Genomic DNA, 26,242 nt, shown 5'->3' with positions numbered 1-26,242 from the left:
GGAAGAATCATGGCAGGACACATGGGTGTAAATGGAGTTTATTAAAAGTTAGGAAAGGTGAAAGGAGAACTAGAATGAAGGCCTTGAGACAGAGATCACCAGAACCTTGGGAAGCTGCTTGTAAGAAATTCTGAAAGCAGCATGCCCCAGCCCAGAAACAGCTGGCCTGAAGAGACAGCCCAAGGACTGCTGCCCAGGGGAGATAAAAATGATGACCAGGAGAATAAAAACAGCCTGCCCACACCCCTTGGTGTGGGTACCCAGTCCTACTTGAGACACTCCTCAAATGAAGAATAGCTTTTAGTTTCTCTTCTTGGCAAATAAACCTTTCTTGCTTTTACCTTTCTGGATTTTTCTCTTTAATTTATTAATGCATAGAGAACAAGGACCTGCACTGGCTGGGTACAACACACCAGTGCATCAAAGGGAAACACAAAGGGGAGCGTGGTAGGCCCAGGTGGAAGCCAGAAGCCAAGACAGCGTGTTTCTGCTCTTCAGGCGCTTTTAAAATCTACAATAACCTGTATCATACAGGAAGGGGAGAACAAGGAGATTCCCATCCAATAATAAATGACTGGGTGGGGCATGGGCAGTCCCCAGCTGAGCCAAAAAACAAAGCATGATTAATCTAAGATGTAATTTTTTTCATGAGTCCCTAATCTAGCCTGCTTCACTTCCACTCAGATTTCAAAAGAAGGCCAGGCCGTGTGTGGCAGTACCAGAATACCTGTGGACCTGTGGGAGCCCTTAAGAGAATTGTGTGTGAAGCTATAAAAATGAAGCCAAGGCTGGGCACAGTGGCTCACACCTGTAATCCTAGCTATTCAGGAGGCAGGGATCAGGAGGATCACGGGTCAGAGCCAGCCTGGGCAAATAGTTCAAAAGACCCTATCTTGAAAATACAAAAAGGACTGGTGGAATGGCTCAAGGTGAAGGTGCTGAGTTGCACAGTACCACAAAAAAAAAAAAAATAGAGTGAGGGAAAAATTGCAATGGAGACCCTAGGAAGTTAGAAATGCTAGAAATGTGGAACATCTACCAAGGAAAGTCACAGGCAGTGATCAGAGCCAGCCCTGGAGGGGGGCTAGAGGTGGTAGCTGGCAGGACCATGGGAGCAGGGCTGCCCAGGTCTTCAGGGTTTGCATCACACCACAGTGCACAGGGCATGGAGCTATAGGATTTAATGTTTACTGCTGGATTTTGATCTTGCTTTGGCCCCATCCCTCCTTCTGTGCCTCCATTCCTCTCTTTTGGAATGGGAATGTTTACCCTGTGTCTTTTCCACCATTGTGTGTTGGAAGTAACTTGTTTTGTCTTTTTACAGAACTCACAGATAAGAGTTTGCCTTGAGTCTCAGAGATTTGGGCTTAAACTTTGGAGCAACGCTGGCTGGAACGGTTGAGACTTTAAGGACTCTCAGAGATGGATTAAATGCATTATACATAATGAGAAGGACTTGAACCTTTTGGGGGTCAGGGAAGAAATGTTATGGTTTAAAGTGTCCCCCAAAAGGCTCATGTGTTGAAGACTTAATCCCAGCTGATGGGGCTATTGAGAAGAGAATGGATCATGAAGGTGCTGACTCGGTCAATGGGTTAATCCATTGGTGAGCTCATAGCCCAATGGGCTATTAGGAGGTTGGAGATACTCGGAGGAAGTAGGTCTCTGGGGGCATGCCTCTGAAGGGCACATCTTGCTCCTGGACTGTTCCTCTTTCTATCTTTCTATCTCTCCACTTCCCTGTCACCATGAAGTAGGCAGCTTTGCTTCTTCACGCACATCCTTCCACCAGACATACTGCCATATGAGATATGGTCTCTTGGACTATTTTGCCTGGGTTGGCTTTGAACTGCCATCCTCCTGATCTCTGCCTCCTGAGTAGCAAGGATTACAGGCATGAGCCACCAGTGCCCAGCTAACATACTGCTTCACCACAGTCCCAGAAAAAAGGGACTGAAAGCCAAAATAAATCTTTCCTCCTGTAAATTACCTTGTTTCTGTCAGGTAGTTTGTCACAGTGACTAAGAACTCATGAACCCATGCTCCTCTATTCCTGAGTTGCCAACTCAGTTGCGTGGGACTTGCAAAAGAGGTTTTGAACTGATCTTGAGATCTTAGCTGACTACCCACCTTGCGCCAGAGATCGGAGAGTCGGGTAGAAGAGGCAGAGACTGCTGGAGGAAGACTTGGCAGGTGGACAGTGCATGGTTTGCCCTGTATCCTTACAATGCAGAAGAGGCAGCAGTCTGCAGAAGCAATTGGAATGTGTCTCTGGGGGTTGGGCTTGGACTGGTGTCTGCTTCATGCCAGAAATCAAAGGACAGGAATCAACTGAACTGCCTGTGGCAATAGCATAGAGGTCACAGCGGGGGAGGTAAGTTTCCCACTGACAAAAGGTCAGATGGCTGTGTATACCCTGACGTAGAAGTCCAAATACTGAAAAAGTGTGCTGTGAGTCGACCTGGAGCCTCCTTAAAGTGACTTTGCCCCAAAGGGCCAACAGCACTAAATTCTCAAGAATAAGGTGAAAGGAGGCAATCCAAGTGGCCAGTTAGTGAGAGAGCAACAAGTCATGGAAGCGCAGGTGAGTGGTTCCCAGGAGCTCAACCAAGAAAGAACCCACTTTGAATACTTGCCCACCCTGAAGAACACTAACCATTAGTTCCCAACAGGACCTTTTCTGCCCCTGTATCCTGCTTTCCCTTTCAGTACAGTAAGGGTCAGAGCTGCACCTGGTGATCGCTGGGAGAGGAACTGGATTGTCAAGAGGGCAGAAGCTGATCACATCCCTCTTTTTCTACTGAAAGTTTTCTTCCCACAGTAGGCCAAGTTTGAAAGGTTCATATTTGTTGGACTAAAGAGGAAGGATAGGTGAAAGACAGCTCAACATCAGCACAGTCTTTATTTGGGAAAGAGCTTGTGGAAGTAGGTCTCTAGCAGAAGTTAGAGCCCATTGCCACTTCAGAATGGGGGTAGATATAGGGGGAGCTGGTGGAAAAGTACAAAAAAGGCTGCTAGGTGGGAAAATTTTTCTTATGCGCCACTAAAGAATGCCATTGCTGGAAAACTAAGGAAGATAATTTGTGGTTAATTCACTTGTCTATTCAACTGTCCTTGCACTCAGAGATAAAGGTTAACAACTGTCCCTTTGTTATTCTTTGAGGTTGGATGAGGAGTTTCCAGTAAGCCAGCTATAAGGGGAAGGGGGTCTGTGCCTGCCCTTACTGTAAACCCTACCAGCAGTATTTATTATTCTTCTGGACTGAGCACAACTAAGTATCGATGTAGTTTGGATCTTAAATGTTCCCCCAAAGTCCCAGGTGTTAAGAGCCTGGTCCACAAGATGGTGCTATTAAAGGGTAGTGGGATATTTAACAGGTGGGGCCTAATGGGAGGTCTTTAGTTCATTGGAAATGTGCCCTTAAAAGAAATAGTGAGATGCAGGTCCCTTTCTCTTGTTCTCTTTTGTTCCCTAGCCATGAAGTGAATAGGTTTGTGCTTCCACATGTTCCACTAAGATGTGCTGCCTTAGCTGGGCACTGGTGGCTCATGCCTGTAATCCTTGCTACTCAGGAGGCAGAGATCAGGAGGATGGCAGTTCAAAGCCAACCCAGGCAAAATAGTCCAAGAGACCATATCTCAAAAAAAAACAAAAACAAAAAAACCCATCACAAAAAAGGCGTGGATTGGCTTTTGGCTTAAGCTATAGCCCTGAGTTCAAACACACAAGCACAAGAAAAGATGTGCTATTTTGCCACAGGTCCAAAGCAATGGAGCCAGTCAGTCATGAACTAGAACCTCCAAAACTGTAAGCCAAAATAAAACTTTTCTCTTTATGAATTGATTGTCTTGGGTATTTGTTATAGTAAAGGAAAGATGACTAATGCAATAGGAAAGAGAAACTGTCCTGAGATCTAAAGTGACAAAAGCAGCTTTCGTGATCCTTGTGTAACTAGATAAGTCACAGGGCTGGCAAGAACCTCAACCAGGGAAAAATATCCCACCAGGATTGTGTATGGGACAATGGTGAAGAAAAATAAATTTGCTTTATAAAACATCAGGCTTTTGAGTCCTGCCCTTTCACTTGTACCATGAAAGAGAAGTGTATAGAGTCATACATGCATGTGACAGGTGTTGACCTAAAAAGGGAGGAGGGAAGGGGGGCACAGGCAGGGTGTTAGACAGAGAAGAATCTTAAAAGTTCATAGCAGCAGCAAAAGAGGATGTGAAGAGAGGAAGGGTGGGAATTGAGGTTAGAGGGAGTTTCTGAAAGACTTTGAGTGATGGAAGAGTTCAAGGTGACTTCCAAATGAAGAACATGGTTATAAGAAGTGGTGTGTGGACTGAAGTAGAAAGGAAAGTCACCCAGAAATGGAGAACTAAGGAAGCTGAGAGCCAGGGCCACCCATTAGATAAGAGCACAAGCCAAGGTGATGCAGGCTGGAGACAGAGGAGGGCTACATCCATAGTCATCAATGAGTGAGGAAGAGCAGCTCAGGAAGTCTGCAAGAGCCATGAAGGAACTGGGTTCACAGGTTTGAGCAAGAGTCAGGAAGCTGGGAGCCAGATGCAATGGCTCATGCCTGTAATCCCAACTCCTCAAGAGGCAGAGATTAGGAGGATCAAGTTTCAAGGTAAGCCTGGGCAAAACTAACCCAACATGGTAGCCCCTACTTTTGTAGTCCCAGAGACACAGGAGGCATAGGTAGGAAGATCACAGTCCCAGGCAGTCCCCTGTGCAAAAAAATAAAATAAAGATTGAGCTCCTATCTGAAAAATAACCTAAAGCTAAAAGAACTGGGGGCATGACTCAAGTGATAGAGTATTTGCCTAGCAGGTATGGGGCCCTGAATTCAAGTCCCAGTACTGTCCCCGTCTTTCCAAAGAGTTGGGAAGATAGGATCCAGATAGCTCAGTGGGAAGGTTTGAGGAGAGACTGAGCTGTAAACTAGGTGGGAGAGAGAACCAAGAGTTGTTGGGATGACGTCATGGGACAAGGCTTACAGCTTATAGGTCAACCAATGAAAATAGGGGTGTGAAGTGGGATGATTCTGTCCTTGATCAAGCTGATCAAGAGCTTTTCTACTCTAAGTCTGATGCATTAGTATCACCTGAGAGCTTAATGGCAGGCCATGCTCCCGGCCTAGAGGCTCAGATTCTACTTATTACAAGCCACTTAGTTGTTCCATGCATATTAAAATTTGGGCAGCTCTGTTCTACAGTGTGAAAAATTTAACCCAACTGTGGGCCTAGAAGAGCCCAGGAGGTTACTGTGTGTATTCCTTTTTCTTTGAACCCATAGTGGACTGTTTCATGGGCCTCCCAGGATACTAGAATTGATGTTAGGAGGGATTGATTACAAGTGATGATGGCTTAGGCTGCCATGCTGGCATTAGAGAATCTGGTCTTCTGTGCATCCTGTGTCAGTGACTGATGATTATTAAGGACAGTGTGGCTGAAGATAATTGAAGCATGCTAGGCGCCAGTGGCTCACGCCTATAATCCTAGCTACTTGGGAGGCAGAGATCAGAAGGATCGAGATTCAAAGCCAATCTCAGACAAATAGTTCAAGAGGCACTATCTTGAAAAAACCTATCACACACAAAAAAAAAAGGTTGGCAGAGTGGCTCAAGTGGTAAGACCTCCTGCCTAGCAGCATGAGGCCCTGAGTTCAAACTTCAGTGCCACCAAAATAAGAAAAGAAAATCGAAGCCAGTTTCTTGTATAAACTGTTGGAGGGAGTAAGCAAAGACACAGCCCAAAATATGTCCCCTTCGACTTTGCCTGTTGTGCCTGACATCTACATCTCACTCTAGCAGCCAATTCCACAGACTTTCACTGGGTGTGACCCAAGGCCAGGCAGGCACTCTTAAATAACCTCATTCTATCTCCAGAGCCTTTGCATAAACCAAATCACATTTAAATTTTCATTCTCATAACCACCCTTTGAGGATTCCAGGGAAGACTCAATATGCTCTATTTACAGCCCTTGAGGATCTGTCCTAAATCCCACAGGGATTTGAATCTAGATTTTTCACGGGATACTGACAACAAAGCAAGAAGCCCCACAGAAAGCAGGGAGGCCCATTTCGTGGACTTTTTTGGAACAAGGTGAAAAGAAGCTGTCCTTTGTGGATGAGGGGCCCTGCTTCTCCGCTTCCTCATCCCTGCATGTCCACTTCACAGCTGTGTGGGCATCAAATGCCGTCTGGTCACTCATTCTAAATGAATGCATATCATGCTAAATATATTGCTGGCAGGAGCCTTGATTTTTAGAACAAGAGAAATGTGGGAGGAATCACTTTAAACTCTCTGCACCTGTTTCTCCACAAGATCCTCTCCGTCCTCCTCCTGGGACTCCTCAGTCCAGTCAGGGAGACTGAGCTAGGAGAACAAGGAGGCCGGCATAGACCTCTTAATAGTACTGGTTTGCCACACAACCTCTCCCTTTCAGTTAACACAACTGTAACAGATTTTTCAAAACCCAGGGGAAAGACCACTCAGTCCCCCTGCATCTACCCTCTAAATCCTTTGGGCAAAAGGGTCCAGCTGTCTTCCCTGGGATATTTTCCAGTCTTTACCACAGATCCAAGATATGGTTGGACAATTAGATCAAAGAAGCCTATTTAAATCATCAAAAACTTTTTGCTCTAACAATGGCTCAGACTGTTTCACTGGGCTTCCAGTTACGATTTGTTTTTAGTTTTTAAAGGATACAATGTAGCTACCAGTGTCAAGGACCCAGTGATAAGGAGTGTCTGTCCTGCCATTAGTCATAATGTTTTGTCTTTAACTAGGCAGAGAACAGTGGCCTACACAGGCTGAGTCAGTGCCAGTTCCCTATGCAGCATGTTCTAGCAGGGTAGAGGATTCAAAGTCCAGAGAGATATCAGGACCTTTTGTATAATCTTCCTGTTTCTGTTGCCTCCCAAAAACAATCAGGATACTGAATTTCTTTCTTTCTTTCTTTTGCAGTGGTAGTGTTTGAACTCAGGGCCTACACCTTGAGCCAATCCACCAGCCCTTTTTTGTGATGAGTTTTTTTTCAAGATAGAGTCTCGAAAACTGTTTGCCCAGGCTAGCTTTGAACCATGATCCTCCTGATCTCTGCCACCTGAGGATACTGAATTTCTGAGTTGTCTACTCAAGTACATTGCCAGAAAAGCCTCTAAACCAAGCCTGTCCTTCTCACACAGTCTGAGACCTTCTGATGGTTTTCCTATTAATATAGTCCTAGATTTCAGTATGTAGGGATACATAGCAGTTTGAAAATAACCCTATTCGAAGATCTCAGAGTAGTCTTTAATGACCTGAAAAATTGTTTAACTTGTCTTTCTCAGCTTCTTTACCCATTAAATGCTATAATGAAATTGGCTGGAGAAAAAGAATAGCTGCCATGTATGTGGCTGGCCCTGAGTTAAGTTCTTTCATATATTTCTTATTTAATCCCCACAACAAAGTTGATCTAATCCTCTATGTTCTGCATAAAGACAAACTTCAGATGTCTGTTTAAAGCCTTTATCTAGTAAGGAGTCTTTATTTTAGAACCTTGCATTTGTATAGCACTTTGTACTTTTCAAAGTATTTTGTTAATGACATCTTTTTTTTTAACTTCATAATAACTGTGAATAAGGCAGAGAGAGCCTTTCCCCCATTTTACAGATGAGGAAACAAAGATCCAGACAGGCTAAATGATTGACCAAGATTCCAGAACTATAAATACTGAAACAGCAGCAAGAATTTAGTTCTCGAAATTCCTACCCAAATGTAATATCCACTCCCTCATAGCCTCTCTATTTAGGGAAAGAACCATGTGCTGGAAGAGACCCAAGTGATCTTGGAGTCTGCATCTCTCATTTTAGATTTGCAGAAGGTAAGATCCAGAGGTGGGGTGAGGGGTGGAGTATCTTAATCAAAGTCACCCAACTATCTGGTAACAGAAATGGCCACAGAAACCCGACTCTCAATATCCCCACTACTCTTTAAAAAGCCAATAAGAAGACATTTGTAAGTGAAATCATAATCAATAAAAGAAACAGTTGGTAGGATAGCTCCAAAAGTAGAGTGCCTGCTTTGCAAGCATAAAGCCCTGAGTTCAAACACCAGTACTGCCAAGAAAAATTTGAAGGAAACATTTCTCAGTTGCTTTGGAGGCATGAAAGGGGAAGCCTCAGGGTGGGAATCTCTGGGTCTTGAGTCCTATTCTAAACTTGCACAGTGCTTACTGAGATTTTGCTTCAAGAAGAAAATTGTCAGTTATTGATGTAGTGTCTATAAAATTACAAACCAGTTTTCCCTTGGTGTCAATGCTCAGCTTTCTATTAAAAATGTTATTTTTAGGTACATTTTATCATTTAGCTTACATTAATAAGCTTCGCATAGCTCCCCCAAAGGACAAGTTTTCTGAATCAGAAACCTCATCCTGACATTTTGGAGAAAGAATGAGTCATTATCGCACGTGACACTAGAGGGCACTCCATGAGAAGGCTAGCTGCACAGATTCCCAGGAAGCCTCTGGGACCAAGTGGAGACCAGCAAAAGAAAGGCAAGAAGACAGGAAATAAGCAGTAAAAACCAACAGCTGTCACCAGATCAGACGTCACAAGCCACACAATGGCTACGAAGAGGTCTCTGTGTCAGTGTGTGACTGTGTGTCTGTGTCTTTGGTTTTAGTTTAAATATAGCCTTGATCCAGAAAGAATAGGCTGTCCTCACAACTCTGAAAAGTAGATATTATTATCTTTAATAATAATCTTATAGATAATAGATAATCTATTATCTTAATAGATTAAGAACTTGAGGTTTATTGAAATTAAGTAATATGCCCTAAGTCATGAATGCAAAGTATTTTACTATTAACCTCCTTCAAATAGCACTTTCAAAGCAATAGGGCTTTTTATTGCTGAACGTTTAAGTGTCTTTTGTTTGCAGAACTCCTTAGAATTTCTTCAGTCAAAACTTTATTATTCTACAACCTTGCCCTTCTGCTCTAGCCAGTCCCCTACTTTTGCTGTTCTGTAAACATACCATTCTGGATTCCCTTTTTGACTTTTTTCCATCCTTACTTACTGGAAACATCCTCTCTTTTCTTCCTTCACCTCTGAGAACACCATCCCTCATGACTAGGATTTTTTTTGTACAGTATTGGGGTTTCAACACTGGGCTTTGTGCTCACTTTGCAGGCGTTCTACCACTTGAGCCATGCCCCCAGCCCATGCCTAGGGTCTTCTTTGCCTTCTCTTCTGGGCCTTAGACTACCCTGTTCTCATTCTAACTGCAGGAGGTGCTTAATAAATACTGGCCCATGCTGGGTGCTGGTGGCTCATGCCTGGAATTCTAGCTACTCAGGAGGCAGAGTTCAGAAGAGCGTGGTTCAAAGCCAGTGTCGAGCAAATAGTCTAAAAGATCCAGTCTTTTTTTTTTTTTTTATTCATATGTGCATATAATGTTTGGGTCATTTCTCCCCCCTCCCCCCACCCCCTCCCTTACCACCCACCCCACTCTCTCCATCTCTCCCCCACCCCCTCGCTACCAGGCAGAAACTATTTTGCCCTTATCTCTAATTTTGTTGAAGAGAGAGTATAAGCAATAATAGCAAGGAACAAGGGTTTTTACTGGTTGAGATAAGGATAGCTATACAGGGAGTTGACTCACATTAATTTCCTGTGCATGTGTGTTACCTTCTAGGTTAATTCTTTTTGAACTAACCTTTTCTCTAGTTCCTGGTCCCCTTCTCCTATTGGCCTCACTTGCTTTTAAGGTATCTGTTTTAGTTTCTCGGCATTGAGAGCAACAAATGCTATCTAGTTTTTTAGGTGTCTTACCTATCCTCATATCCAGTCTTGAAAATACCCAACACAAAAAGGGCTGGTAGAGTGGCTTAAGTGGTAAAGCTCCTGCCTAGCAAGCATGAGGCCCTAAGTTAAAACCCCAGTACCACCAAAAGAATAATAATACTGGCCCATGATGACTCTCAAATCTTCCTAGACATGAGACTTCCAGGGTGCATGTTGAACATGCAGATGCACAGCCCCTACCCAAGGACAGTGTGATCCTGAGTCTCGGATAACATGATGCACGTTTATTAAGCATCCCAGGTGACTCTGATCAATGAATATGAACTTCATTTTGACAAAATACCTCTTGTTGCATTTATTTAAATGTATTCACACTCATATATTACATCATCTAAAGTGACGTGCATTTTTACTGTTACTTTTCTCAAGATGACTCATTTCTCTATATTTCTTTCTCAAGAGTGGGAGGGGACTGGTGGAGTAGCTCAAGTGGCAGGGTGCCTGCTTTGCATGCGTGCGTCCCTGAGTTCAAGCCCCAGTGCCATAAAAAAAAAAAAAAAAAAGAGTGGGAGGTCACAAAAGGCAGACACTCCAACAATTTTTTCCAGCTCTCCTCTTTAGTACCATTAGACCTCATCAGCTTGGCAGCTTGCCAGCATCTGTCCTTATTTAAAACATAACTTCCTCCCCGTCTCCTCACAGCTCAGGATAAATGGCTCACAGTGATCTTTCTGAGTCCAGGTGAAGCATTTGGACCACATACTGCCAGGGCCCCTGCTCCTCTCCCTCCCAAGCAGGACACGTGGGGCACATCCTGTATTTTCTCAGAAACTTTATTCCAACCTCCCCTACCAGGTCCAGGCTGTACCCGCTTTATGAGAGCAGGGCTTTAGTTTTCTTTATTTTTGTATACCAGGTCCAAGAAAAGGAATCTGATACATAGTAGGCATTTAACGATTCTTTGCAGAACAAGTTAATCAATAAACAGAAGGCCGATTAAGAGGAGAAAAGCATAGGAGAAGACACTTTAAAAAAAAAATCACCTTGATTTTTATAGGCATGTGAAATGTGAAGACAACTGCCTTTGAGGTCAGGATGGAGCACCATGTGGTAGATCCGGGGAGCTGTGATACCCTAGTTACTTCACAAACTTCATTTCCCTGGGAATCTAAGATAGTTGAACTCGACACATATTGTTTTGTGTGCCTTTGATGTGACAGGCACTAATGCTAGACATAGGGGAACCAAAATGAGTATGGGGTTCGGGGTGTAGCTCACTGGTAGGGCATTTGCCTAGCATACTCGAGGCCCAGAACTGGGGAAGAAAAATTGTAAGACCCAGTCCCTGGATGAAGGGTGTGATATTTAAAGTGAAACCATTTTGTGATTGATATGCCAATGTGTTTTAACTATTGATAGAAAACAAGAAATGACACTGTTCCACTCAGGAGACTTTAAATGGCCCTGTCTTATAATTGCCACATAATGTAACATAAGTCTTAAGAGGCCGGGCTTTAAAGTAGCATAAACCCAAAGCTGGCCCCTCACACTGATTATTCCATCAGCACCTGGGCTGCAGGTTTAAAGTAGTCTGATAACAATAACAATAATACCAAATGTAACACCAGGTAACAAACATTCTTGCACTCCATGTCAGGCACTCTGACAAGCACTCTCCATGCATTCTATTTAATCCTCCCCCCCGCCCGTGTCTAAAAAAGTGCCGATATTATTCACATTTTACAACTGAGGAAGCTAGCTGTCATGCACTGAATGTTTGTGTCCCCTCCAAATTGATGTGTTAAAACTCTAACCCCCAAGTGTGGCTGTATTTGCAGATGGGACCGCTAAGAAAATAATTAATATTAAATGAGGTCATAAGAACAGGGCCCAATTCTATGGGACTAGTGTCCTTCTCAGAAGACACCAGAGAACTCCCACCACCCCCCACCACAAAGGGTATGTGAGGACACAGAAGGAGGTGGATACATGCAACCTCAGAACAAAGACCTCACCAGACACCAAACTTTCTGGCACCTTGATCTTTGACTTCTATTCTTCATGACTACGAGAATATAAACATCTTTTGTTTAAGTCACCCTGTTTATGCTATTTTGTTATGGCAGTCTGAGCTGACTAACACCCTGTTTGTGGTATTTTGTTACAGCAGCCAAGCTGATTAACGTACTGATTTGGAAGGGTTAAGTAATTTGCCTGGCTCAGAGAATAAGTGACACTGTCGGGATTTGAACTTAGGACTTGCTGGTGAATAAATAGGATAATGTAGATAAAATTCTGGCATGATGCATGCCAAATAGTAAGCCCTCACTAAGGGATTTCTAATATTCTTGCACTCCAGAAGTTGGCCCCACCAGATTACTGTTGTCGGGATGAATTGTTCCACAAAACAGTCCTAAGCCCATGCACAGCAAGAGGCAGGAAAAGGGCCTATCTGCCTCCTTCCACCCCACCCTCCCACCACGTGGTGCTGCAGCTCTTCCCTCTGCATCCTAGGCTCAGAACCCACGCCCCTCCCTGACCTACCCCTGTGGAGCCATAGCAGCATGGGTTAAAAAAGCCACACAGGTCCCCAGTCGGATACAATCATACCCTGCCACATCTCTGCCAAGTGATTGTCTCTGCTTTAATCTCCGTCTCAATCTTAGCCACCACCTGCTCATCCCCTCCATTGCTCTCAGACCAGGAAGGCTGGGGACAGAGCCTGAGTCCCAGAAGTTACTGCTGGACAACACTTTCAAGATCTGTAAGTCGAGTCCTTCTGTTCCATATGGGACCTGCCTGGGGTGGGGATCAGGGTGTAATCCTCACTGCACTTCTTTCTTTGCCCCTCAGGCACTGGTGAGAGACAGGAAGGGCTCATATATTTGTGACTCCAGGTGAACATATGTGCAAGGCAGAGAGCCCTTTGGTCAGGGAGACTGGGTGTCACGGGCATCACCACTGAGTCTTAAATGGCAGTTGTCAGGAGGCAGGCATGCACAAACTCATGCCTCCTCAGTCCAAGTGCCCTGGGTTCAGTTCCCAGCAATGCAAAAACAAAAAGACTATTCTGAGTGTGATCCCTGGAAGCCATGCTCGGCGCTGAAGTTCTCTTGTTCCCGGACCCAGCAGGCCTGTGAATTGTGATGTGAAGCTGAGTCCCTAAACCTCATCATCAATTCTTCCTAACAGCTCTAAGCCTCCAATATTTGTGCTTAGGCTATTTTTAACATGTTTTTTCTTTTAAAAAAATTGTACCAGAGGAGTTTAATGAGCCCCACTTGGCTTTTTGTAGCAAAAGAAAATTTGCAGACATTAACCAGTAACTACTATGGAACACCATGGCTGGCTGGCAGACTTCTGAAAACCAGCCTTTTCCCTCTACCAGACAATAGTTTATTTTTAGACAACAGCATCCACACATCACAAATATGCCACACGGGGGTTCATTGTGAACTTGGAAGAAACTGAAGTTGTAGGTAAGAGGGTTAGAAAATGCACTCCAGTATGCAGAAGGCAACTGGGGGAAGGAGGGAGGGCTCCCGGGAAGTCCTGACTACCTGTAGCTGCTTCCTGCACCTCACACCTGTGCCTTCTTGGACATTGCTTGTAATCAACTACATTGGGAATGATGGGGGGAAGCATGTGGGGGAAAAGCTAGCTATGTTTCAGATTCTAGCTCATTTATCTCGTAAAACTAACACACACTAATGCACACAAACAACCCTGTCACCAACGGCACTAAGCAAGCAAAAAGGAGCTCAAGTGTTCTTGCTGGGGATAAGAAATTGTGGTAATGAACTTCTCAGCCATTCATCCACCCAAACTCAAGAGTCAACCTAGGTCAAAGTTGATTCTGGGAAAGATTTCCAGCTGTGACATGGCACAAGGTCCAAGTTACAAATTGCAGCACTGTCCCCAGGAGTATCACAGCACTTAGGGATGACCATTTGCTCTCTGGACTTTAGCTAAAGTACCATAGAGGTCTTTCTAGGTGTGAGAGTAAAAGCTGGTCATGATGCTCACACCCAGCCCTACCAGTTATTCTGAAATTGGCTGATCACCATCTCCTTCCTGGCGTTCCTGTCCTTAACTGGGGCTTAGCCAGGCCTTTACCTAATGGAGTCAAAATAAATGCTCTGTGGCTTGAAGTCTTTGGCTGCAGTTTGAGACTTGGAAATAGTGTCTTCGTAACTGCTCTTAGTGTGTCTAAGGTCTGGAGGAAAGAGGAAGGTATTTAATTTCATCAGAGGAAAAGCTTTCTCCTTTGATAAACAACTCATTCTCTCTGACCTGTGTTAGGGTTATAATGCACCATTCTGTAGATTTTTTTTTGAGAATCCATGTTATTTTGAGCAATCCAGGATAATTCAGAAGATAAAAGTGCTTGCTCGGGGCAGGATAAAGTAGTATTTGACCATCTTGGCTAAAAGAAAAGATTTTCAGAAAAGATGCTGAGTAGTAAAAGAAAAATTTGTAAATCATAGGAATCATTTTAAAATTTATTTCTTTAAAGGAGAACTTTTTGTGATTAAAAAAAGTGTGAAGTATTTCTTCCTGATGCATACAACTTTAATTAATGAAGAGGAGACAGAATGAGAAGAGTAATTCTTTTGAGTTGCCACTCAAGTCTGGTGCTCATATGAAAAAGGCGAAGAGTCTTGACTAGCAATTATCTGCGATCTTTATTAGCGAGGCAAAAGTGTTTGCTCTTTGCGTAGTGTAAATAGAAACTGTGTATTCCTTACTCAAGTCGTCATTAAATTTGAGTTCTTAAGGGGCCTTGTTCCTTGTTTCACGACTATGAAGTAGAAGAGAGATGAAGACAAGCTTTGTGTCTGTTCCCTCTGCCAATAGGACTTTCCCTCCCTTCTCCACTAGATGAACTCCTATTCATCCCTTGGGACCCAGCAAAAATCTCCTCTTCCCTCTGAAGCCTCCCTTGATGCATCCAGGCAGAATATAATCTTTCTTTTTGCATTTTTGTCTCTCCTCACCAAACTGAAGAAGTGGGAGTATGTTTTATTGATAAGTGCCTTCTGGCATGCAGTATAATGCTGAGCTCTCAGAAAGCAATGAATAAATATAATGCTTGTTGAATTCACACACAGGCAGTGCCAAGGAGAACAAATAATGATGCAGGTTAGACATTAGTTCCTAAATTGTCATTGTCCCATCATGGTACAAAGCAGTGAGTGAGACAAGAAACAGAAAACAGAATCTAGGTGACACTTGAAAATGAAACACCCTTGAAGAGCCTGGGACACACACAACAACTCATGGTGAATCTTACAGTGAATGGTTTCAAGTGGAAGTAGAGGGTATCAGAGCTTTGCTCTTTCAGTTCTTTCTACCTCCTCCAAGAGGATTACTTGAGCTCCATGTTTGGTACTCAATCAGCTGTAGAATCTATTTTCTGGGTTGTTCCTGACCCCACTTTGCACTTTGTTCTGGTTATTGAAAGGTGCTGGAAGCTGGGTATTTATGTACAATTTCCTGATTATTAAATGTTGGCAGTTAGTTTTTTTTAAAGTTTAGAACACTGTGCAGTGAAACCACATCATAGGCTTTGAGTTTACAGGTTGTCATCCAGGTGTCACACACAAAAAGAGATGGAAGACTAACAGTGAAGTCACAAAATTTGACTCCATTAGAAAGAGAGAAGGACACAGATTTTAGGAGGTAGGCAAATGTTGGCCAAGAGTGTGTTGAGAGGAACTATGTATGGGTGGGCTAAAGTAAACTTGCAGGCTATGATGATAGAGAGGAAAAAAACAAACCTAGATTAATTTTCTCCTATACCCTTATTCAATAACATACAACATAGAGAACTCTGTGGTCTCAAACAGTGTGGTGATGTCTCCTCACCAGCAAGCAAGCAATGACTTCTACAGCAGACACAGAAGAATGTCTTCTAATTCAATTAAATTCTGACACTATTTACTTGGAAATAGCACAGGATTGGGTTCAGTCCCCAGACTACTCTCCCCCCACCAACTTTGGAAGCCATTTGCAAGCCCCAGGTTGTGACCTGTGCTTCTAACTGAGCAGCTATAAATTGGGGTTCCCACAAACCCTTTCTTGGGCTCAACAGTTCACAGGCCTCAGGGAAGCACATTTACTGGTTTATTGTTAAGGAAATCACATAGACTAAAGATGACATTGCACAGGGCAAAGTATGGGGGAAGAAGATCAGAGCTTGCAGGCCCTCTCTGGGTGTGGCACCATCCAGGAACTCCATGAGTTCAGCTATCTGACAGCTCTCTGAACTCTGTCCTTTGGGTTTTTTAAAATTTATTTATTTATAGTCAATCTTTATGTCCTTTGGTTTTATATGGAAGCTTCATTCTTTTATATATATATAAAATTTTTTACTAGGAAATATTCATTATACAGGGGGGATTCGTAGTGACAATATTGATTAGACTTATGGTGTACATTCTTTACATTGCCCCCATCGTCCCTCCCACCCAAGCCCCCTCTCCATGGAGGCGTTATTCTTATGCATGCTTGATTAGATCATTGGTCATTGGTGGTCAGCTCAACCTTGAGTCCCTCCAGCCCTTCCCAGATGTTGGGTGGTGGGGATGAAAGTTCCAATCCTCTAATCCTAACTTGGTTTTCTGGCTGACCAGCCCCCAGCCTGAAGCTACTTAGTAGCTGCCAGTCATCAGTCAACATATTAGCAGAAGAAAAAAACACAAAAATACTTAATACTTAGAAGATTCTAAGGATTTTAGAAGTTATGTGCCAGGAAATGGGGTAAAAAAGAAAATATGTATTTTATAATATTGCATGGGTGGAGGTATCATAGAATCTCAGAAATAGAAGGTACCTGGTCACTTACTCTCATGTATGGATGATTCAGACTCGTGGCCTTAGCTCCCTATTTCAGTAAGTTTCTCCAGGGAATCAGACCCAACAGGCTACAGATGAATGGATAGATTAGACATATAGATACATAGATGGGAGAAGATTAATTATGGGAAGTGACTCATATGATTATGGCAGCTCAAAAGTCCTACAGTAAGCCTTCTGCAAACTAGGGGAGCAGGGAAACCAGCAGTGTAATAAAATCTGAGTCCAAAGGTCTGAGAACCAGGGGAATCCACAGTGTATAATTCTCAGTATGAGGCTGAAAGCCTGAGATCCCAGGAGCAGGGTCTGGGGTGCTGGCAAGTAGGGGTGTAGGGTTGCACTGCTTTAAGTCTAGGAATCTGCAGGCCTGAGAACCTGGAGTTCTGATATCTAGGGGCTGGAGAAATGGGTGTGTCAGCACCAAAAGAGAGATCAAATTTGCCTTTCTTCTATCATTTTGTTTTATCCAGACCTTCAACCACACAAATGGTGTCCGCTCATGTTGGGTGAGAGCCACTGATTCAAATGTCAATTTATTCCAGAAATACCCTCAAAGCCACACCCAGAAGTAATAGTTTGCCAGTTATCTGGATATCCTGTAACCCAGTCAAGTTGTCATCTTAATTAACCATCACACTTGCCTGTGGCTTAGGCTCCCTGCCTGAGCTGAGCAAGGCCACCAACTTCCAGAATGGTCAGGGGCAGAGCTGGGAGAGCTCACATAGGACAATGCTGACTTCTTGTTCCAGAACTACAACCTCTCAGACTAAACCTTATTTTCTTCTGCAGTTCCCCCTGCTGTGAGGAGCTAGCTGTCAGATGAAGTTTCAAACAATGCTCAGACACAATCATCCTTTCAACTTAGAATGCTAGAATTTCACCCCTGAGTAAGAACACCCCATGGGCTGGCTGCACTCTTCCCTGCATTCCTCTCTCCAACTCAAGCACTGCTCAGCCTCATCTTGACATTTAAGCTTTCTGGCTGTGCTCATCTTCCCTTCCCACCGTCAAGAGCTGTGAGGAGCTGTCCCAACAGAGTGAGTTCCATGTGGATTTTCAAATCTTCAATTCAACATTTAGAAGCAGCAATTATTCTTCCATTTTCCAAATGACCAAACAAATCATTTTCTCTGGGACCTTTTTATTTTTTTCCAAAGAATTTCCCAATTCCTTTTCATGGTTATTTTTCTGAGGATTTTTGTACTGTTTTAATTTTCAATTGGCAAAACTGTAAGATTGCCACTTGTTATTTTATGTCACATCTGCGTTCTTTTCATTCTCACTAAACCTTTAATTTAGACAGATTACAATACATAGCAATCTTACTATACTACACGACAGCTTTAAAGTAAATAATGTTGGGGAGAACAAATACTAAATCTAACTTCTTCTATTCACTTTTTTTTTGTAACTTTGCTTAAATATTCTCCTTAATACGAATATAATTTAGGACATTGGAGTTACTATTTTGTCATTTTGTCTGCTTATTAAATCCTGTCAGATTGTTTTTCCTTACAAGAGAGTAGCAAGAGGGTAATGTTTTCAACTAGGTTTCTTCCTTGGCTACGTAAACTACTAGGTGCTATTTTAGTAACAGGAATGATTTAGAAGCTCTGAATATACGTGCCTTTTCTCAATCAACAAATACTGACAACAGTATGATATGGAAAAATATCTTCCTGAGAAATAGTTTTCTATTGATTAGACATTTGAGATGAATTCATTCATTCAACAGTAAATTCAGTATATACTGGGCTGGATATATAAATGTGGAGTTGTTGGCCTGGAGAGGGAGTTCAAAGCCATTGGACTGGATAAGCTCAGTGAAGGGAGTGAGTCTGCTGTCTTGGAAGGAACAAGAAGGCTGGGCACTGCAGAGGTGGGAGTAGTGGATGGTGTCAGACTCTGCTGAGAGGCAGTTAAGGACCAAGAATCATTCACTGTATTTAGTAATGCCAAAGTCATCAGTTACCTTGGCAAGATCAGTTTCAGTTACAGTGTGGTAGTTGAAACCCTCAATCAGTTGAGTTTAAGAGAAAAGAAAAGGGGAGGAAGGAATTGGCAATGATGACTATAAAAATTTCTTTTGAGATGTTTAGGTGCAAAGGTGATAAGAGAAATGGGGTAGAGAAAGCATAGTCAAGAGGAATTTTATTCCAGTTTACTTAGAGAAATACAATTTTTAAAATGGTGATGGCAATAACACAGTGGAGGGGGCAAATAGGAGGTGGAGGTGCTGCTGTGATTACCATGAGCCCCGGTGAGGCTGTGCAGGGGAGGGTGTGGGATTTTTACCCATAGTGGTAGATGGCAGAGTACATGAGTACGGGTCTTCAGGGATCTGAATTTTGCATCTATTGGGTTTCATTTTCTTAATTTAGCATGTAGTCCAGGGATAGCGATGAGGAAGCACCTGCTCACCTAGATAGGCAATCTGAATTGCACCACTCTATGAATCCATTCTAGAGGACATACATCCACTTTTTTTCTTCTCTTTCTGGTTGATTAAGACATGTACCCTCAGTTTTCTAGTTTCAATTTCATCATACTATTTCTAACTACAGCAGCCTGGCAATTTCCCTTCCTCTTTGGACTTCATGTTACATTACTCACTAGGAGCCACCCCACACATTTACCCAATCACATTTTCTCCATGTTGCTTCACTCTAGACCATTCATTTCTACTCATTTCATTTAATTTCCTTAGCTGTGACAAAGGGAGACAATCTGCCTCCTATCTCGAGAGCTTGGAGTTTATGTAAGCCTAAGAAGTGAGATGGTTCAAATCCACCTAAAAAATGAGAGAGAGAGAGAGAGAGAGAGAGAGAGAGAGAGAGAGAGAGAGAGAGAAATGAGCCAGGTGGCTTATGTCAGTAACCCCAGCTACTTGGGAGGCAGAGATCAGGGGATAGCAATTTCAGGCCAGCCCAGGCAAAAAGTTAATAAGACCCCATTTCAACCAAGAAGTTAGGTGTGTTAGCACATGCTTGTGGTCCCAGTTCAGCAGCAGGAATAAATAGGAGGATCTTGATCCAGGCTGGGACTGACAAAAACACAAGACCTTGTTCAAAAAATTAAAGCCAAAAAGAGCTGGGGGTGTGGCTCAAGTGATGGAGTCCTGTGAGGCCCTAATTTAAGAAATAAAAAAAAAGGAGGAAGAGGAGAGGAAAGAAAAAAATGCTTAGGCTGAGCTCCTACTATGTAATTCAAAGCAGCCTCTCTATAGGAATTCTCGCCTTGCTTGCTATGGCATTAGTAAAACACAATAGTCTCAGAAACTTTCTTCACACTTACAATATATGCACATAATTATAATAGGTAATGCTTACTGAACAATACCTATGTCAGGGTTTAGTCATTGCCCCTAATAATAATAACCTGAGATATCTATTAATATCCCCATTTTGGAGATGAAGGAATTGAGAGACAGAGAGAGAGAGAGAATTTTCAATCTTTAATCAATATTACCATTTTTCAAGCAAATAAATTCTATGTTTGTAGTGGTTATGCAGTTGTGTCTAAATTTAGCCCCTTCCCCCGGGCTAGTTTTCATCTTACAAGGAATTCATCATGCAATTACACATAAGATACCTACCCCTGTGCATTTGGGGCCAATTTGTAGAGTTTGATTCCTGCACAGTTTTTCAAAAACATGTTTACAGGTCATTGGGACATATTGCTGGTCATCAGGAGGTACTAGGTGATGGAAAGAATGCAAATTCTCTTCTCCCATCTTCCCATCTTCTTTTCTAGTGGCAAAGTCAATTGTCCATTCATTCAGTCAATAAGAGTTTTTGAGAGTCTTCCAGCATTCTAAGTGCTATGGTTTAGGTAAATACAAATTAATTTGGAATTAAATTTGATAAAAGTGCAAATATTGCCTGGTGTCATCTTTTAACAGCAATCTTCTTTCTACCAGCTTACTGGTTGAGATGGGGGTTTCTCAAGTGGTTTCCCTGAGGTGGACTCGAACTGGGATCCTCTTGATCTCTGCCTCTTGAGTAGCTGGGATTACAGATGTGTACTATCATGCCAGGCCAATAATGGCATTTTATCATACATGGTCCTTTTATTTATTTATTTTTGCAGAAGCTGGGGGTAGGGGATAGGGGGTGGAGGTGGGAGTGGGGGTGGAGTTTGACTTAGGACCTTGCACCTGGTAGGCAGGCACGCTACCACTTGAGTCACACCCCTAGTCCATACATGGTCCTTTTAGACAGTTCTGGGATTAAATGTTTGAACTTTCACAGCAAGGCTGTTTAAAAGTCTCACTCAGCCACCTAAACACTGTGTGATCTTCAGCTAGTTACATAATCTCTTTATGCCTTGTTTCTGGGCTAAGAAATGAAGGATTCTATATGTCTCAGAGGGTTGCTGTGAAGACTAAAAGTATTTAGAGCTGGTGCCCAGGTGTTAGTTGTGCAGGCATGGAGAAAGCAGTAGCGGTTGTTATTTTTCTGATACAGGCTTGCCATGTGCAGGAACAGTTGCTACTTCCTGACCTAAACAACTCATCAGAGGACTGTAAGTGCTGTATAAATATTGTGCAGAAATTCCTTGAAGCCTTATTGTGTGTCCTCATCCCTATGGACATATCTAGAGTTAGCCTCAGACACCTGTCATATTTCTTAATTTTGACTCAAATGTCACATCAATTACTCTCCTTTGTTCTCCCTTCAAGGTTTTCATGAAAAAAAGGGGAAGTTGGCAGTTTTCTGGCTTTGTTTTTTCATGCTAGACTATCAAGAGTTATTTTCCATTACTTTTCAAAGCAAGTTTTTGTTGTTTTCAGTGTTAGGGATTGAACCCAGGCCTCACGAAACCAAGGCAAACACTACCACTGAGCTACACCTCAGCCTCATTGGTAGAGCACTTAATAATTTTATCTGTGCTAAGTTCTGAATGTTTGTGTCCTGCGAAAATTCACATTGCACTGTGTTAGGAAGTCATAGTTCATAAAAGCAATGCTCCCATGACTATAAATAAGGGCCCTTATAAAAGATGCCCAAGAGACTTCTCACCTGTTCTACCAGGTGAAAACCCTGTCAGCAAGTATCCTGTATGAATCAGAGCACAATCACCAGACACTGAGTTCACTGGTGCCTCCATCTTGGGCTTCCCAGCCTCCAGAACTATGAGAAATAAATTTGTTGTTTATAAGCCACCCAGTTGCTATTTTCTTCCAGCAAACTGAAAGGACTAAGACAATCTTCTTATTATTGTTCTGATTATCGAAACAAAATGTGCTCAATATAAAAAGAATTCAAACACATAGAACTTAGTAACCGAGAATGAAAGGCTTGGTAATCCCATATCAAGAGACAACCACCAGTAACAGCTTATTATATATGCGTCCACATTTCTTTTAAGCATACAGGTAGTCCCATGTATATTTTAGTACAAAAATCATAGGCTCCTATTACTCATTGTTTATGCAGCTTCCTTTTTTCTCTTACAGATTTTGGGCATCTCTCCATATACAAATGCGTCTGTAATATTTTTGCTAACAGTTTAGCTCCTTCTACAGAGCTAAAGTAATTTCCCTAATCAGTTCTCTACTGGGATTTGTTATTAGACTTTTATGCCATTACATTGTTTCCACTGTTACAAGCCATGCTGCAGTGAACACACTCCTGCATGTATTTTCATACGCATATGTAAATATCTTTGACATCATTTTTTTTTGGCTGTACTGGGATCTGAACTCAGGGCCTCACACTTGCTAGGCACTTCACCGGCCCAGCATACATAACTTTTGCTCAAAGTGTAAATTCCCAGATGTGGAATTGTCTGTTGAAAAGGAATACACACTTTGCCCATTTCCAACCTATTCTTCCTTCCCTCTTTGCTTTCTTTTGACAGGCAAGGGTCTCTCTTTGTTACCCAGGCCTCCTACCTCAGCCTCCTGAGCAGCTGAACTACAGGTGTGCATCACAGTACAGGATACATTTGACTGTTTCCTGAATATCAAGTTTTTCTTTTCTCAGTTTCTATGAGTCTTGAAATCATTTTCTTCAAATCTAGAATCACAGTTTAAAATCTAGGGAAGATAGGAAAGTAGAGCAAAGTACAGGAGCTGTTTTTACACAGAGCAAAAACATTCTCAGTTAATGATAACAGTGGGATATTTTCAATCGAAATATCACGTCACTAGTTGTTGTAGTTTTAAAACTGCTCTAACCTCCCAGATTAGAAAACCTGAGACTGTAATTAGATCACACCCCAGCTGCCCAGGCACTTCCTCCTTGGCAGGGTGGCGGAATAGGAGGATGAGGGAAGGAAAGTGAGAAGGCAAGAGGAGGACAGGGGCTCTACCCAGATCTGGGTCATCTTGTAACTGGCCTAGGGCACCCGGTGTATGTTCGGGACCTCTCTGCTCATGCTCCTCCCTGTCTGCGCTGTTGTCCTGCCTGATGACTAGGTGCGCACCATCCAAGGGGCAGTTCTGTCATCTCCTTTCTGAAGTCATTCCTGAAACCCTGGAAAACCAATCTTTTTAATATTTCACTGTATCTCACCCCGACCCTTTCCCGGGTAGTTTCAGTGAGCCTGCTCTAGAACAACATTTAAATATTGAGTAAGTGTTGATTGAATGTTTGCCGACGTGGAGACATCTTGCTAGAAGACAATCACATGGATTCAGATTAAAGGAGATACTGAAGTACCGAGTAGAACCATTTGTTCTGTTTGAACCAAATAATTGCAAACATCCTGCCTGACTCCAGTACTTGGCTCCTGCCTCTCTCCACCCGGAAAAAAAAAAAAAAGACTGCAAAGGAACTTCAGCCTCACATCAAACTATAACTATCAGGTTGGAAAACACTTCTTAGCCTACATCGTAGGGAAAAACATGTTGGTGAAAAGAGTGTGTGTGTGTATGAGGATGGGGGCGGGGGCGGGAAGGTCAGGTTCAGACGCAAACAAAATCTCACTCTGCAGTACAGCCTTAGTGGCAGAGATACATCAACGAAGCTGGAAAAGTGCGCAGAGATTCAACTGTATGCGCCCCAAATCTCAGGCATTCACTTTCTTCTTAGAGTTGGAAGGCACTTAAAACGACTTTTTATGTAACCCCTCCCCCCAGTCTTCTAATGAGTTTTAGTCCATAACACAGACTCCTTCGGAGGACGAAGCTTGGGGGACCTAGCCTCCCTGCTGACAGGCGCGGACTGCTGCTCCTAAGCACTACCCAGGTGCGCGCAGGACGGATAGGTACCGCGCCCACGGCGAGAGCCGGCTGCCATTCTTCTCCGCCCAGGGCACCTGCTCGGTGCCTAGCACGGCCCCTGGTCCGGGCCATCCGCCTGGCCACGCAGCGCCTTCGGATCGGCCCGCCCGCCCCCTGCGGAAGCGGCGGGACCCCCGGCGGGCGCGGCCGGGCTGGCGGGGACCGAGCCGGCAATCACATGGAGGCCCGGGCCCGCCCCATTGGCTGCGGCCGGGCCAGTCGCGACGCTCGCAGGCAGCGGTTGGTCCCAGAGCTGCAGCGCCGGCACGGGCCCGGAGTCCATGTTACGCTTTGTCTAATTCCCCTCGTTACAGAGTCATGTGCTGCTGCTCCCGTCGCCGCCGCTGCCGCCGCCCGGGGTGCCCCGGCTCCTCCGCCGCGCTTCGAGGTGGCAGCCGCGGGCGGGTCCAGGGCGCCGCGCGCCTGTACCGCCGCCCCGGCGCGTCCCGCTGCAGCCGCCGCCCGCCGAAGGTGATGCCGCCACCTCCCGCCTCGGCATAAGCCCTGGCTCGGCGGCCGAGCGGCCCCCTAAGGTTGGTACGCACCCCTCCGGGCCGCGCGGGAGGCGGGGGAGGCTGAGGCGCAGGTGGAGTGGCTCCGGAGCGCGCCCTCCCGGCGCAGGCGTCCTGCCTGGCTGCGCGCGGCCCCGCGGTCGGAGCCGGGGCTGCGCCCGGGAACTGGTTTGGGGACTGGTTCGGGGGATGAGGACGGGAGGCGGCGAGCCAGGCCAGGCTGCCTCCTGCGAGCGTCCGTGGTCGGAGCTGGTTCCGCTTTCGGCACCCTGGGCGGCCCGCGGTGGGCCCGGCGACTCGCGAGCGCCCACTGCCCGGCTCCCGCTCCCCGCCGCGCGCGCTCCCTGTTCTGCCTCCTTCCGCTCAGTCGGAGGGGCGGGGAGAGCCGGTCCCCGCTGCCCAGATTCCTCCCGGAGGTCGGGGGCTTGCCGTCTGGCCTTGCTGGCCCGGCGCCCGTAAGGCGAGCCCTTGAACTTCTCCAGAAACGCTTCTCCTCCGCCTCCGTCCCGCGCCGGGTGGGCCGCGCTGCGAGCCCCGCTGGCGCTGGCGGGGAGGTGAGGCCGGCGCCCCGCCCCCCGCGCCCGAGGGAGGGGCTGGGGCCGCAGGTGCACCCAGCGCGCCGCGGGCTGTCTCCGGGTTGGGTACCGGTATAATCCGCTTCCAGCTTGTTTGGAAGCGTGGGCTCTTGGGAGCGGGACTTCTGCTAGAGTCTTGTTCAGGGACTCTGAAAGAGGAAAACAGGGGTGCTTGCTTAGAGCACCATCACCTCCTGTTACTGGAGCGTCGATGGGGACCTCTGTCATTCTGTCTCCTCCATTATTTGGGGTTTCCCTGGCAGATAAAGAAATGAGACTTTTTGGAATTTTTTAAAAACCATCTGCAGTGAAGAAGAACTGCTACGGGTCAAGGGGAGGAGAGGTAGGTCCCTGCTGGACGGGGAGCGGTGGGGTGTGAGGTTTCAGTGGTACACACGCAGGTAGGGCGCGCGTGTGTGTGTGGCTGAAAGTGGGGAGGTGAGGTTTCAGGAGAGTGAAGGGAGGCACGAAGATGACACCGAAGGAGATAGGCAAAGAGACGGGGAATAGGTATTGGGGAGTTCTAGCCGAATGGGAGCCTAACCTTGAGCCACTTGGGCTCCTGTTGCTGTGAAGATTTCCTCTTCCTTGTCTTTGAAAAGCGGGTGTTTTTGTTTGTTTTTGGGGGTAGCAAGAAAGCTGTGAGGACGTATTTTGGAAGAGATACAAGCATAAAGAGCCAACTTCTGCAAACTTTCCTTGGCAGCCTTAATAATAAAATTCCATTCAGGCAGCATTTATTGAGCACTTATTAGATGGTCTGTGCACATTGTTGGAAGAGTCTGGACAGGCAGGGAATTCCCGTCCGCAGTATTCAGGACGGCTGTTTACTTCATAAACAACCGAGGTCCCCATCCACGTGCCAAGAATGACAGTGAGTCAGACCTTCCTCTCCAAAGCTTCTGGGGCTTCCACATCCTACAGACCTTTGGGCAGAATCCTGCACCATAAGCAGGTAAACGGGGCTTTCAGACAGCATTTGTTTTTACAGACCATTAATACTGACCAAACACATTCTGTCTTGTCAGCTCGGCCAGGATTAGAGTTCTGCTTCTCCCGTTTGGACACCAAGTGACTAACAACCCTGTTAAGATAAAGTGTGAGATAGAAAAGAATTTTAAGATTAAAATTAGATGATTAAAAATAAATATGGGGGAAAGTTGATTTGGAGTGTTTTGCTTCTGTAAGTTATTTAGGGAGTCCTCCATAAAATTATTAGGTAATCCATAGAGCTGGACCGAAAACTTCCAAACTGTATTGGTACAGTTTATT

General features: G+C 44.6%; 1 protein-coding gene and 1 long non-coding RNA gene across 6 annotated transcripts in view; both read left to right on the top strand.

Moving 5' to 3' along the window:
- Positions 1 to 2,365: 2,365 nt before the first annotated feature.
- LOC141424103 (uncharacterized) lies at positions 2,366 to 19,259 on the top strand. The gene is made up of 3 exons (XR_012448943.1): positions 2,366 to 2,584; positions 12,464 to 12,561; positions 17,445 to 19,259. It is a non-coding gene; the product is annotated as an uncharacterized lncRNA (long non-coding RNA).
- Positions 19,260 to 24,267: 5,008 nt separating this feature from the next.
- The window catches only part of Lrrc8d (leucine rich repeat containing 8 VRAC subunit D), a 110,006-nt gene continuing 108,031 nt past the window's right edge, over positions 24,268 to 26,242 (top strand). For 4 of the 5 annotated variants that reach the window (XM_074076525.1, XM_074076533.1, XM_074076531.1 and 1 more), the window contains exon 1: positions 25,050 to 25,313. The gene's annotated coding sequence lies outside the window, so the exon portion shown is untranslated. Of the gene's footprint in view, positions 24,417 to 25,049; positions 25,314 to 26,242 lie in introns of those variants that run through there. The other variant, XM_074076527.1, reaches the window with a different exon arrangement.

The sequence above is a fragment of the Castor canadensis genome, chromosome 6 (genome assembly GCF_047511655.1).
Source record: "Castor canadensis chromosome 6, mCasCan1.hap1v2, whole genome shotgun sequence".
NCBI lineage: Eukaryota > Metazoa > Chordata > Mammalia > Rodentia > Castoridae > Castor > Castor canadensis.
Note: the sequence above shows the minus strand (reverse complement) of the source record. Positions and strands in the feature narration are given on the sequence as shown.